The sequence below is a fragment of the Furipterus horrens genome, unplaced genomic scaffold (assembly GCF_987537825.1).
Source record: "Furipterus horrens unplaced genomic scaffold, mFurHor1.1.pri manual_scaffold_5, whole genome shotgun sequence".
Classification (NCBI taxonomy): domain Eukaryota; kingdom Metazoa; phylum Chordata; class Mammalia; order Chiroptera; family Furipteridae; genus Furipterus; species Furipterus horrens.
The window spans coordinates 130,660,398-130,675,902 of record NW_028327175.1 but is presented as its reverse complement, the minus strand read 5'-3'; the positions used below and the strand labels follow the sequence as shown (position 1 = coordinate 130,675,902).

The following is a 15,505-nucleotide window of genomic DNA, read 5'->3' as shown; positions in this document are numbered from 1 at the left end:
TTTTAATTACAGTTAACATTCAATATCATTTAATATTAGTTTCAAGAGTACAGCATAGTGTTAGAAATTTATATAACACAGGGGAACAATTTTTAACATAATTCCTGTTGAGTTTCATTTTTCAGCTCTTTTAGACTTAAATAGGCATGCTGATTTCAAAACTGTAGTTAGTTTTCTTCTATCGAGTCAAGTTTTTTCTGTACAGCTTATCTTTTTTAATATCCCAGAAATTTATTTAATGTTTGCTTGATACATTTACATAGAAAGGTTGGGAGTATTTGCTTTGGGTGCCCCTGGTAAATCACATGGAGGCACTGACAAAGGGGTGTCAATCTGGAGACATCAGAAATGGAAAGCCCAATTTTATGACTGTTCTTAGCCTGAAGATTTGTCTCTACTGAAATTAGGCCACTCTCTTAAAAAATGATCAATGTGTTGGAGCTACTGTGTGAAAACAACTGACATTTTAGGAAGGCATTTTACATTTTGGTTTGTTAGAACTTTTAAATACTTGGAAATAAAAAAGATTCAACTTTAAAGTTTTCAGTACTGGAAAACTTTTACACCTAGGGTTTATAGCCAGAAAGGCCTGTTTTGTGTTCCTTAAAGTGAACTCTGTTTTCCACAAAGTTAATCTTTGGCTTTGGCTTCCATTTCTTCTGCATCATCATCTCCATCCACTTCTGCATTTTCTCTCTCAAGCCTTTCCATCTGCCTTGAAAGTTTGGTTTCATCTGTATCTGTGACCACATTGGGCTCCATTTGAAAATTGAAGACACCCCTCTTTTCTTCAATCTTTTCTTTAATAACAGCCATATCTTGATTGAGGACAGAGAGGCCTTCTGTCCTCTCCAGGGTTATTGTATTCATCACATACCAAGGAGGAGCTATTAGATTAATTTTGATGGGAGTGGTTTCTGTAGAACAATTCAAACCTGCCTTCATAACCATAACAAGCCACTGCTCAAATTTTGATGGTCTGTGCGGTCAAACATCTATTAATATTGTTACTGAGTACTTCCTATTCATCTTTATTCAAATCTAAACTATCCAAAATAGATGGGTCTGAGACTGCATGCTAAATGCATCATAGGCACTGTATCTGGGTGTCTGGTATTTGTCATCAAAGACCCAAGCGGTCCTCTGGGCCGCTTTTCACCTGCTCATCCTTGGTGTACTCTAACACCTCAGAAACATGATGAAGAATGCTGTGAACAGTTTTGGATTTGGTGAATTTATCTTCACATTTGATTGCTTCCTCTGGAGAAACTCTTCTTTTCGACCAATCAATGTATCCTTTTTCTTTGTCACTCTAATGACAACCACACATTCATTTCTGCCAATTCAGATGAGTTTGTTTATGGAACAAATATGTCTTCTGGACAACTCACTAGGAAGAAATATTGTTGTATTCCAACACGCTGACATAATCCCCGATTTCAGCAATGGACCTTACTGCATTCACCATCACTACATCTTCCACCTCATGAAATTTGTGTTGACAAAATCTACAACTTAAACCTGGAATTCTGAGGTATATGTGTGAGTCCCATAGTGGAGTCCCCGGCCGCGCTATTGAAACTGAAAGAACAGCAGTGATCCACTAACAGCAGCTGCTGATTCTCCTCAGCGTGCCTGTACAGCTTATCTTACTGTGACCACTCTAGGCTGGATTGAGCCTGGATCAAGGGAAGCACTAGTGCTCTCCTACTGACTGAGAACAAACCTCCCTCGAGTGGGGTGGGGTGGGGGATGACTTTGGAGACCAGTGACAAGTTTATATTTGTCTAGGCTATTCAGTTACACATGAGACAATGTGGTGAGAGGTTGTGTGCTTGTCTATATAGTGAATTGTATTCCAAAGTGTAGTCTGAGTTCTTGTTTGTATACAAGGAGTTAGCAGAATTTATGTTTTTATTTACGTATGTACTTATTTCCTTTACTTCAGGTCATGTCTGCCTCTGCTATTTCTCATCATAAGTGCCTAAACAACCCTGATTCATTTTGTTATATCTGTGACAGTTTCACCATTCCCAGTCAAAGGACAAACATCAGTGCATTTGTCAGGCAAGCCTATTTTGCATATTTTTTTTTTACAAAAGAAAAACATAAATTGTACTTTATCATTCATCAGAACTTTTGCACTTCAAAGGACATCATCAAGAAAGTGTCAAGACAAACCACAGAATGAAGAAATATGTGTAAGTCATATGTCAAATAATGAAACTAATATAAGGAAACCAGAATTATTAAAGAAATTTCACAATTCAATAACAAAAATATAATTAGTTCATTAAAAATGGGTAAAATGGGGGGAGCAATGGGGAAAAATGGGACAACTGTAATTGAAAAACAATAATAAAAAATGGGCAAAGGTATTGAATAGATACTTCTTCAAAGAAGATAAGCAAATGGTCAATAAGAACACCACTAGTCATTAGGGAAATGCAATAAAAATTACAATGAATAGGGGGAAAAATTTGGGACTACTGTAACGACACATTCAACAAAATACACTTCAAAAAAATTATAAGGAGTTACCACTTTACCTCCACTAGGATGGCTATAATTTTAAATATCAGAAAGCTAAATGTTTGGTGAAGATATAGAGAAATTGGAACCTTCATATATCTCTGGTGAGAAAATAGAGTAATACACTAGTTTGACAGTTCCTCAAAAATTTAAACATAAAAGTATAAAATGACCCATAAAGTTCACTGCGAATTATGTTTTGGTTTTTAAATGTACCATGAATCACATTTCGACCAGCCAGATGTTGGTGACTTACACCAGGAAGTCCACAAGGTCACAGTGGAAGAGTTCTAGAAGACAGAAAGGGGTGGCAAGATAGGTCAGTTAGTAGAAAAACAATTAATTTAATAAAGTTACTGGTCTTACTATTCTAGAGTTTTCAGAGGACAACGTTTAAATGTCCAACCAATGTTCCCAAGAGGATATATGAAGAAACAACAGCTGGCACTGGAGGTTTGGTGTAGACTCCTGAAAGTGGGAGCAGGTCTTCCTGACAGGCAGCTGTTCACCTTTCCCAAGGGAACAGCACATCTCTGGTTGACTATATATTCAAGTCTATTAGGAGAAATAAAAAATTGGGACATGTTGAGGGGAGTTCTTTACCTTCCTCTTCATATTTTCAAAGAAGGGAGAAAATGTCCACTCAATAGGAAAGAAAAATAGGAGAGAAAGTTTCCAGTTCTTTTCTACCCCCCTCATTCACTTCTCTCCAAAGCTGAGAAATCATTTATATTTGCCCGAACAGAGCAGGTGTGGTCTAGCCTCTTTTGAGCTCCTTTTCCTTTCTTTTTTTCTTTTAAAGTATATTCTATTGATTATGTTGTTACAGTAGTCCCAATTTTTTCCTCTTTTCTCCCCTCTGCCCAATAATCCCCTTCCCTCCAGCAATCTCACCCCCCTTAGTTCATGCCCATGAATCATGCATATAAGTTCTTTGGTTTCACCCTTTTCTATATTATTCTTAACATCTCCCTGTCTCTTTTGTACCAATCAATTATGCTTCTTAATCCCTGCACTATATCCCCATTTCTCCCCTTCTCCTCTCCCAGCTGATAACCCTCCAGATAATCCCCATACCTATGATTCTCTTCCTATTCTGGTTTGCTTAATTGAATTTTATTTTTATTTTTTAGATTCAGTAGTTGATAGTTGTGAGTTTGTTGTCATTATAGTGTTCATAGTTTTGATCTTTTTCTTAAGTTCCTCTGACATTTCATATAATAATGGGTTGATGATGATGAACTCCTTTAGCTTCACCTTGTCTAGGAAGCACTTTATCTGTCCTCCCATTCTAAATGATAGCTTTGCTGGATAGAGTAATCTTGGATGTAGCTCCTGGCTTTTCATCACTTTAGATACTTCTTGCCAGTCCCTTCCTGCCTGCAAAGTTTCTTTTGAGAAATCTGCTGATAATATTATAGGCAGCCCTTTGTAGGTAACTCTTTTCTCTTGATGCTTTTAAGATTGTCTCTTTATCTTTAACCTTTGGGTATTTTCATTATGATGTGTCTTGGTGTGGTCCTCTTTGGGTCTAGCTTGTTTAGGACTCTCTGTGTTTCCTGGATTTTTTATGTCTATTTCCTTTACCAAATTTGGGAAGTTTTCTTTCATTATTTTTTCACATAATTTTTCAATTTCTCGCCCTTGCTCTTCTCCTTCTGGCAACCCTATGATTCAGATGTTAGCACGTTTAAAACTATCCCAGAGGTTTCTAATCCTCTCCTCATTTTTTCAATTTTTGTTTCCTCCTCCTGTACTGGTTGAGTTTTTTTCTTCCTATTTTCCAAGTCATTGATTTGAACTCCAGTTTCCTTCCTTATAATATTGGTTTTGTGTGGACTTTCCTTAGTTTTATTTAGCATAGCCTTCACTTCTTCCTTTCTGTGTTTGCTATACAGAAAACTACAGGCCAATATCACTGATGAACATACATGCTAAAATCCTCAACAAAATTTTGCCAGACAGGATCAGTAACACATTAAAAAGATCATACACCACGATCAAGTGGGATTCATCCCAGAGATGCAAGGATGGTTTAATATTCGCAAGTCAATAAATGTAATACACCACAGATACAAAATGAAAAACCAAAACCACACGATCATATCCATAGATGCTGAAAAAGCATTTGATAAAGTACAACATCCATTTATGATGAAAACACTCAGCAAAATGGGAATAGAGGGAACGTGCCTCAATGAAATAAAGACTATATATGAGAAACCTGAAGCCAACATCATACTAAAAGGACAAAAACTGAAAGCATTTCCCCTGTGATCAGACAAAAAAACAAGGATGTCCACTCTCTCCACTCCTATTCAACATAGTCTTGGAAGTTCTAGCCACAGCAATAAGACAAGAAAGAGAAATAAAAGGCATCCAAATTGGAAAAGTGGAAGTAAAACTGTCATTATTTACAGATGACGTGATAGTGTACATAGAAAACCTATAGACTCCACTAAAAAACTACTTGGTATAATAAGTGAATTTGACAAAATGGCAGGGTACAAAGTCAATATTCAGAAATCGAAAACATTTCTGTACTCCAACAATAAAACATCAGAGGTAGAAACTAAAAAAATAAAAATAAATCCCATTTACTATAGCAACAAGAAAAATAAAGTACCTAGGAATAAACTTAACCAAGGAGGTAAAAGACCTGTACTCAGAAAACTACATATCTCTGAAAAAAGAAATTTAGGAAGGAACAAATAAATGGAAGCATATACCATGTTTGTGGATGGGAAGAATCAACATCATTAAGATGTCCATATTACCCAAAGCAACTTATAGATTCAATGCAATTCTTATTAAAACACCAGTTACATATTTCAAAGACCTAGAACAAATACTTCAAGAATTTATATGGAACCAAAGAAAACTTCAAATAGCAACAGAAATCTTGAGAAAGAAGAACACAGTAGGAGAAATCACAATACCTGATACCAAACTATATACAAGGTCACTCTAATCAAAACAGTCTAGTACTGGCATAAGAACAGACATATAGATCAATGGAACAGAATAGAGAGCCCGGAAATGAACCCAGGTCCTTATGGTCAACTATATTTGACAAAGGGGGAAGGAACTTCAAATGGAGTGAAAAGAGCCTCTTCAGCAAATGGTGTTGGGAGAACTGGACAGGGACCTGCAAAAAAATGAAACTAGACCACCAACTTACACCATACACCAGAATAAACTCAAGATGGTTCAAAGACTTAACTAATCCCTGGCACCATAAAAGTCCTAGAGGAAAACATAGGCAGGAAAATTTCAGATATCCCATGTAGCAACATTTTCACTGATATATCTCCTAAGGCAAGGGAAATAAAGGAAAGAATAAACAAATGGGACTACATCACTCTAAAGAGTTTCTGTTCATCAGAAGAAAATATTAGCAAGATGAAAAGGGAACCAACCCTATGGGAAAATATATTTGCCAAAGATGCCTTAGACAAGGGCTTGATCTTCAAAATATATAAAAAACTTATATGACTCAACACCAAGAAGACAGACAACCCAATTAAGAAATGGGCAAAGGACCTGAACAAAAACTTCTCCAAAGAGTACATACAGAGTGTATATAGACATATGAAAGGATGCTGAACATCACTAGCCATCAGAGAGATGTAAATAAAAACCACAATGTGGTACCACTTTACGCCAGTCAGAATGGCCATCATCAACAAATCAACAAACAACTTGTGCTGGTGAGGATGCAGAGAAAAAGGAACCCTGGTGCACTGCTGGTGGGAATGTAAACTGGTATAGCCACTATGGAAAACAGTTTGCAATTTCCTCAAAAAAGTAAAAATGGAACTGCCTTTTGAACCAGCAATTCCACTGCTAGCATTATATCCGAAAAATCCTGAAACCCCATTTCAAAAGAACTTATGCACCTCTATGTTCATAGCAGCTCTGTTTACAATAGCTAAGTGCTGGAAACAGCCTAAGTGCCCATCTGTAGATGAGTGGGTCAAAAAACTGTGGTACATTTACACAATGGAGTACTATGTAGCAGAAAGAAATAGGAACTTCTACCATTTGCAAGAACATGGATGGAACTAGAGAGAATTATGCTTAGTGAAATAAGCCAGGCAACGAAAGAAAAATACCTTATGCTATCACCTATTACAGGAGACTAATGAACAACACAAACAAATGAGCAAAATTGAACCAGAGGTATGTAAATAAGGAATAGACTAACAGTGACAAGGGGATTGGGGGGAGGGAGAGAAGGGGGTAATAAGGGGAAGGGTCTAGTCAAAGAATATGTGTAAACGACTCATGGACATGGACAACTGGGTGGGGACTGACTGTAGGAGAAGGGGTAGGCATGGTGCGGGGAAGCAATAGGAAAAAAAGTGGGACAACTCTAATAGAAAAACAAACAAAAAAATATTTAGTGGGGGAAAAAAAGAAAATATAAAGAATGGAAATGCAATTTTGGTGAATATTAGAAAGACAATGATTTTCCTTCACACTGTATATTTTTCTCCCTATCCGATCCCTCCAGAATTTGGCATTCTGAAGAAGTAAATAATGACATAAGTTTCTTTGCAGAAAGCTAATAAGACCAGTTATTAATAGAAGTTTTGTTGACCAAGACTTTGACTGGAATGTCATGCCTAAAGGAGACATGCTTGGGCCCTGGTTGCTACCAAAAAGCCCTGAGGACTGACTTTCGAAGGTAATAAAAGTCCACGAAAAAAAAGACCTGGTACCTTGGTTGGTTGTGCGGTCCATGGCAATCTTTCCAGGGAATGAATGAATGTTGCTTTCCTGAAAGATGGCTAGAAGGGACCTCAAGGCACAATGGAAAACCTGAAGGACTTGGAAAAGACAGGTGTTTACAGGCAAGGCTGAATGCCAGGTATGTGGCTCAGCTTCTGTGCCCTGAAGGGCAGACTGAAAGTCACCCTAAATGTTCCTTGTGTATGTTCCAGCAAAGCAAAACCAAAGATTATAAGTGATCATTTGCTCCTCTTGTGTTTTTTCAAATGAACAGAATAAATTAAAAATGGACTGACTGCAGTCCCTTTAATGACAAGGAGGGTAATCTTAAGGAGAAAAATTGTGATTCAAGGAAAATCACAATGCTCAGTGGTAGACTATAAAGTAGTGCAGCTAACCGTCTTTAAAGTTTTTTTTCACTCAAAGTTTGTTTTCATTTGAAAGTTAAACCGTGTCTGTGGCATCATCAAAGATGCTTAATTTACAGGCAAGAACAATGTCAAATGCCTTGCAACTGGATGTCTTTCCAATAAGACAGTCTTACAGATTTAGAGACTTGTTGGTGGGTTGTGTTGTATAAATTGACATGTGTTTTCTGTTTTCAAAGGGCATAAGCCTATGATCTCATTTCCTGAATGATTGTCTATATGTATAGGCCTCACTTAATCCTGTCTGCATCGCTGCATCCTGAGACTCAACGGTTTGGCTGTACTAAGTGGCTTGGTTGGTGAAGAATGGGGTGGTCTGTGGGCTTCACTTTAAAATTGGTTTCTCTTTTCTATCCTGATCTGTTGGACAGAAAGTGCCCAGAGGTTTGAGCGGGAGGAAATCTAAAATATTTCCCTCAGCCCAAACTAAGTATAATGGGCAAAAGGGTTTTGGACAGGTGTGACGTGTCTGGCACACCTTCCTACAAAGAAGCCCCATTTTTCCCTAATGTGGGACATTGAAAAATTAATCCCTCTTTTTGTCATCTAGTGGTTATGGATTGAATGATGTCTTTTAACCCTGTTGACAAATCTGTGGTCCCCAGAATACAACAAGTATACCAGCCTGTTAAATCAAGCACGCTGTTGTTTGGGGACAGCCAACTAACCTGGAGTCTTCAAGATCCTTCACCAAATGGGAAGGCCACCCTCACCTCCACACCCCCACTCTTATTAGGGATTTCTGGACCCAAGGGTAGGTAGGATGATGACCATATCTAGCTTGAAGCAGCTAGAGGAGCTCGAGATCTTCGCCCATTGTCCTTTATAAGATTATAAAGGGTCTTAAGTCTGAGGGGGGAATGTTATTTTTTATTATTATAAAAAATTAACTAATTTTTATTTTTAAGAATAATATAGGAAAGGGTGAAGCCAGAGAACTTCAATGCACGACTCATGGACATGGACTGGGGTGGGGGTGGGGTGGATTGCTGGGGAAGGCGGGTACTGGGCAGAGGGGAGCAAAGGGGAAAAAATTGGAACTATTGTAACAATATAATCAATAAAATATACTTTTAAAAAATGGCAGCATGTCAGGACTGGTGGGGGCTCACCCCTTCCCCATTGTCCCCTACAAGTGAGGACTTATTCACATCTAGTGACAGGGAGCTCTTTCCCTTCCCTGGTAACTTGTTACCACCCTTCTGCACTGCCTGTTTCACTCTCCCAGTCCCTACTAGAAATCCCCACAGAATTGCCAAGCAGCAACACTGCACTCAGAGGCCTGCAAGGTCTGAGCTGAGGAAAAGATAGTGGTTACCAGGACTATCGAGCACCATGATGCCTTGCCAGAAATTACCATGAAAAGATGCTCTCCTTGCACGTGGTGTGCAAAACCAGGTCAAGGAGCAGAATAACCTAGCAGAAAGAATGCTTAGAAGCCCTGAGGCCCTGCCCATTTCCCTGGCTCATCCCTGAAGCTACTGGCCATGTCCTTTCCTAGGCTCATCTGGCCTCCAGATCCATTTACCTGAGGACATCCCCATTTCTTCCTGAGGCCCTGCACCATCCTCTCAGGGTGGCCTCACACACATGTGTACTAGGACTATGCCCAGCCTATATGCCCAGCCTATTGCATAATCTTTGACTCCCCTTCACCTCTGAGCCCACAAATAGCAGCCTAAGTACCAATGTCCTGAGCAGCCTCTTAGGCCAGCCTGGTTTGCATGGTAGACCACACTCATTGTTCAGAACCATGAACACATCAGGAGGAGCAGTTTTTTGTAATTACACGTTTGCTAGAGCCCATTACGGTTGAGATAGCAGTTATGTATATTTGCTATGGGCTTTTCCCCAAGTCATTTTTCATTCCCACCTTTCTCTGTTTCTGATCTGTGCCCCTCCCATGTAAATCCTACTGGTGCTTTTTTTCCCCCCCAGTTTGCATCCTGAGGACAATTCTCCACTTCCTGAATCCTCATGTCCACACATTGGTCTAGCTACCATCTTCACAGTGGGCCTCCAATTCTACAGGTAGCTCTGTGTCCCAGGGCTCTGCCCTGCTATGGTTGTAGGGGTACCTTCCTGTTGGCACTGATATCTGAGTTACTCACTTCTCAGCACTGCTATTTCTATTCCCTGGGTAACCAATTCCTTCTATTACATTTTCTCTATCTTAAGTACCTATCATGGTTTCTATTTCCTGGATTGGCTCTTATAATATGTTGTTGTGTATAAAAAGAAAAAAATACTTGAGTCCAGAGAGGGCCAGTGATCTGTCACTGGCTCTCCGGTGGACTGAAAGGTAAGCAGAACCAGCAGTCCTACTTGCTGCTCTGGCAACTGTGGGTTTCCCTATTAGGGACACCACCCATGTGAAGAGGGCCTGTCACTCTGTGGGCCTGGATGGTTCTTGGCAGTGGTGTGGGCACTATGGCCTCCTTTAGCTCTGTTCATGGCCTTGACAGGGGTTAGGTGGACTTGGCCATCATGATGTCTCAAATAGCCTATCAACTGGCATGCAACAAGCCTAAACCTTGCAGACTTGGGCATCTATCAGGGGAGTGAGTCAGATGATCTCTTATAAGGTGTCTCCTAGAGGGGTATGTGTCATTGTCCTGTAGAGCACTGTCATGAGTAGCCATTCCTCACCTCCAAGACTGCTAAAGAACACCTCTTCTTAAAGTCAGCATATAGGGCCCTTTCAGGCTTCGTCAGAAACCTCTTCACCACCCCAACATTCCTCCTGTCCCTAATTTTATGGGCTGCTGGGCCCGATGCTTTCTAAACAAAACAAAAATAAGGATCCTTCTCTTCATGTCTGCCTACCAGGTGCTCACAGCCCTCCTGGAAGCTGTCCCTGAGCTCACTGCCTATGAGACACCCCAAATCAAGCTCTGCCAGGGAGGCAGACACTGTGTGTCTCCCCAGAAAGCCCAGAGCATCTCCAAGGCAGGCCTTTGACCTTCATCTATGGCATATTGTCTCCACCTGAGCATGGGGCTACCAGAAGGAAAAGAGCAAAGAGCAATGAGGCCAATAGTTGCTGAGCTCAGGGTCTCAGCTAATCCTCCCTGATCTAATCACTTGCCTCATCATTGCTGCACCTATGGGGAGATGAGTTAAGAAAGGTGTGACTGTAGATCTCAGTTCAGAGGGAGGAAGGATTAGACCCAAGTCTGGGCTCTAGACCATGGACATGCTCCTTGCACATTCATGGCTACCTATTTGAGGTTTTGGAAAGGAGCATCAGGATGTACCTGGAGCCCAGATGTCACTACCCTAATCTTGTCATTCCACATGTCTTCCACATAGTAGGTTTCTGAGGCCCTGCAGGCCCAGAGCAGTCCTGCCTATGGCTCATGTTCTGGAGAAGTCCAGAGAGGGGCAGGTCCACCCAGTCTCATGACACCAGCACTCATAAAATCTGAGTTAGACGTGGAGTGGGATTGAGCCCTACCACTTGGGGGCACATATCTGAGGCTCCAAACTCCCTCCTGGCTATCATTCCCCTCAACCTGCGACAGGAACTGCCACCCAGGAGACACCCTTTGATCTCTGGATGTCAGGAAGCATAGGGGTCAGGAAGGGAGAATGCTCCTGACAGTTGTGTTGATTGGCTCTCTGGGTGTCCTGGACCTGGTGGTGGCAGGAGAAGGGGGAGGTCTATGGCTATTGGAGGCAGGATTCTGACTTGGATGGGGCTGTTTGCAGAGCAAAGGCATGGCACCAGGGTGGTCCTGGAATGGCACTCCAGAGGGAACTCAGCAGACCCCAGTATGCTTTGAGCAATGCCTAGTCCCTAGTGCTGTCAGTTCTGGGAGAGAAGGGCCATTCATTTTCCAGAATCCCTCTTAGAAGTCTCCCTGCCTTACAATACTGACAGCCTTTAGGAGAGAGCCTGAAATAACCAAGCTGCACTGAGACTCCTCAAAATGATTCTCATGCTGCATCTCTGAAGTCTAATGAGCTAAGAGCATTGACCTCTGGGCTGCCATACCTCAGCTTCCTTCTTGAGAAATATACAACCTGCCCCTTCCCTACCCTGTGTCCAGGCCTGAGCTTGTGAGAAAACATCTCACAGAAGCTGATGAAGCATGGGAACTCAGACTCTGAGCTGGCATGGCATTCTGCAGCATGGCACCTTCTTCCCCAGCTACAGACCCTGACTAGTGACTAGAGCCTGGTATCAGGCTGCTCTTGCTTGGCTCACCTTGGTTTTCTCTCGTGTGTGCAGGTCACTAAGGCTTGAGTTCCTTGTTCTTGACCCTGTGAAGATCCCCCTTTTCAGCAGGGTGCAGTATCCATATGTTAGTGACTCCTAAATAGTCTTTCACCAAGGAACATGCCTTTGGAAATTTGTTGTCAGAGCCTGAGGACAGCACCTCATCCAGCTGGCCCTTGGATGGTCCATACAGAGGCAGGGTCCTGGTTGCCCCTGGAATCTGACCTTGCCTCTTCCTGGCAGCAGAAGCCAAGGAGTGGAAGAGGTGGAGAAGAGATGCTGTGAAATATACCACCCACTTGGTTCTCTGGTTTCCTTAGAATCATCTGGAGCAGAGCCCTCTTCCCATCATGACTGCATAGGTCTGCAAGGCACAGTGATTGGCTATGAGGCCAGTGGGGACTGCAGGAACAGGAGGGATGCCATGTGAGCTTACTTCAGAGGAGCCCTACCCAGTCTATTCCGAGAGACTGTGATAGGGCATATTAGGAGCTCCTCAGCTGCCTCCTGGCCCTCCAGGAGGAGCAAGGCCTAACCTCAACAGCACTCTCAGGAGAAGCTTCTCTGAGCCACTGGGGTAGAAGTACCCACCCACACAAGGTGGTCGATTGCCCACCCCAGGTTCCAGGCACCTCAGTGCCAAGGGCTTTCCCCAGACCTGGCTGTTCATATACCAATCTTGTTCAGGGAACACTGGAAATGGGTAGTCAAGGGCATGGGTCACATAGACAAACAGAATGTCAGAAGGAGAAACAGAAAAAAAAATCAGAAAGGTATAGATAAAAAAGAAAAATGACCAAAGATAAGAAAACAGAAACAGAGAATCAGAAAGACACATAAGGAGGCAAATACAGAAGAGAGACAGAGGAGAGTGTGAGGGTGACCAGGGGAGAAGGAGGGGAGAACCCAGAGGTCAAAGCCAAAACACAGAGATGAAGATTGAGCTGGTGTCTCATTGAGAAGTCTGGATGGGTACAGGGTGAACAACACTACAGCCAGTCCCGGGGCACCAAGGTTCCCAGCACTTTTAGGCACTGAGCATTTCTGATGGACTCAGTGAGTGACTTGCTGTCTATGGCTTGGGGCTTTTAGAGCCCCTACTCTGCTGCTGTGCAGAGTGCCAGAGTTATAGGTCTCTTGGAGACACAGGTCTGAACCCATTTCACAAGGCCAGCCTCTGTGGCTAGAGGAAAGGGGTATGGGGGACCCTGGAGGTTAGTCGGAATGAGGTCAGACCCAGAGGCCCTGACTCCTCACTCAGGTCCCTGCTACTGTACCTTCTACCTCAACTCCTGGCACACCACCCAACCCTAACACAAAGCCCAAGCTGGGAGAGTGGACATGAGGAGGCCATGGGGCACGGGCCACCCTGCTCTCCTGAGTAGCTAGTGGTGAGCTCAGAGCACTGCTTGGAAGATAAGATTGACCCTGCCCACAGATGGCCCCTGCCATTCCCCAGCTAGTTATGATGGGACTCCCACATCATGTCATGGTCACATGGTTAGGCTGGCAGTCTGGGTCAGGTGTGGACAGAAAAGTGTCAAAACTCTAAGTCATCATGAGGGAGCCAGGTCCAATGGGTGCTTTGGCTGAGCTCTGCTGGATTCCCTGTCCTCCATGGGTATCTGGACGATGCCTCTTTCGGAACACATCCACGGTGTTATGGACAGTTGGCCCCATTTGCTCTACTGTGGGCAATGCCAGCACTGATTCACATCCTGAGAAGGAAGTTGCTGGGAATATTGACTCAAACTCTGGTCCTGGCCCTCACTTTGTGACTTGGTGAGTGTCATTACCTTGAACTTCTGTTTTCTCCTCTGTAAGGTGGAGATGGGAATGCTTATTTCATAGTTTTGGGGAGGGTGAAATAGAAGATGCACATTAAAGTCCCCAGCTGTATTTCAGAGGGGTCTTCTGGGAAGGCCTGAGCCTCAGGGTGGCAGCCTAGCATGAGCCTGCAGAACTCCTGAGTTGATACTCCAGGCTCCATGGAAAAGAGGGTCAGCAGAAAAGCTGCTCAGCCCTTGCTGAGAGACAGTGGAACTATTGGAATTGGTGTGTGTGCTGCGGGGTAGGGGGTGGGGTGTCGTTAGGAAGGTGAGTGAAATCGCTTAAGCACTAGGCCATAAATGTAAAAGGAGAGTCAGGAAAGACAAAGTGATGGTCCTTCAGTGGGTGAGGCAGACAGGACAGCTGAGACTTACAGGCAGTCTTCAGATCAATACTTTCATGCTGATTTGCTGAAGAGGCTTTTATGATGTTTAAGCAGAGTTCATTGTTAAATACTCCTATGTACGTAGGATGTGGGTGGCTGTATTAATTTCTTTTCTCTTACAGATCAATAATGGCATTGCTGATTTGCTTAAAAGGCTCAGGTTGAGGCAAGGGTGAGGGAAGCAAGCCTCACTGCTTCAGAGAATGTGGCTGAATGTTCAGGAATACCACACTATAGTCAATGAAAATCACCAAGATCCAAGGAAGGCTGGGTAACAAAGGGACTGCTGGCCTCCCAGGTAGCCCAATTGGGGTGTGGACCCTAAGAAAGAAGATGCCTACTAATATGGGCTCCTGATGGCTTAACTGGGCACAAAACAAGAAATAAACAGTATAAAACAGCCTGCCAGCCATTTCTACAAAGGGGCATCTCATACAAACCACACTTCATGGAGTAGCCTGCACTAAACTAACTGTCTACACTATGTTTCTGCCATTTGAGCCAGTCCTTATAAAAGTTTTCTGGAATCCTATTTCAACCAACAAAACTGCAGTTTTCCCCATCTAATTGGAGCTGTGCAGCTATATTCCCATCAACATCTTCACTGACCAATCAGAGCAGCTCCAGTCTGACCAATCAGGAAAGTGCCTTTTGGCTCAATCAAACTTTGAGAACTTGTAGTCCTCATTTACATGAGGATGAACCAATCAAGGACTAGCAGTGGGGACTTCTGTCTACATAAACCAGCTCACCTCTGGCTCTGGGAGTGCACTTTCCCTTTCCACCAAAGACTGAGGACTGCATTCGCGTATCTGGAACTAAAACAACTAAAGATGTCTTGCCAGAGCGGAGTGAAGCAGATCAATGTAGGGCAGGATGAGGTGGCCATGTGCTTTTCTCAATTGTGACTGTCAGCTTGATGTTCACTCTCCAATGTTATGAAGCTAGAGAAGGGTGGTTGTTGCCTCAGTGCATATGTTCTAATAGTCGCCTTATTTGCTGCTGACTACCAATAATCCCAGCCTTGTTTACAGGGTGTTTATGTGCTGGGAGCTTGGGTGGTCTGTACAACCAACGTTGGGTGGTCCACTCCTGTGGGATGGGAGGTAGGCAGGCTTGGTGCTGCTCTCTCCTGGCTATAGAAAAGGGACCTGGCTGTGCCCACTTGAACAGCTGGGAGGAGGTTCAGCTGGAGGATCCTGGTCACCTACTTTTATCCATGCTCAGAAGTCACAATGTACACACACACACACACACACACACACACACACAAAATCAGAAAGAAAAAAAAAAGAGAGAAAAGGCAGTGTGATAAGAGCCATCAATTACTTTCTCTTGTCTGGATAGTCAAGAGGTTTCCCTGTCCAGGCTGGG

At 42.8% G+C, this 15,505-nt stretch overlaps 1 pseudogene; it reads right to left on the bottom strand.

Moving 5' to 3' along the window:
* Positions 1–630: 630 nt before the first annotated feature.
* On the bottom strand, positions 631–9,031 carry LOC150009828 (eukaryotic translation initiation factor 2 subunit 1 pseudogene; annotated as a pseudogene).
* Between the last annotated feature and the right edge of the window lie 6,474 nt (positions 9,032–15,505).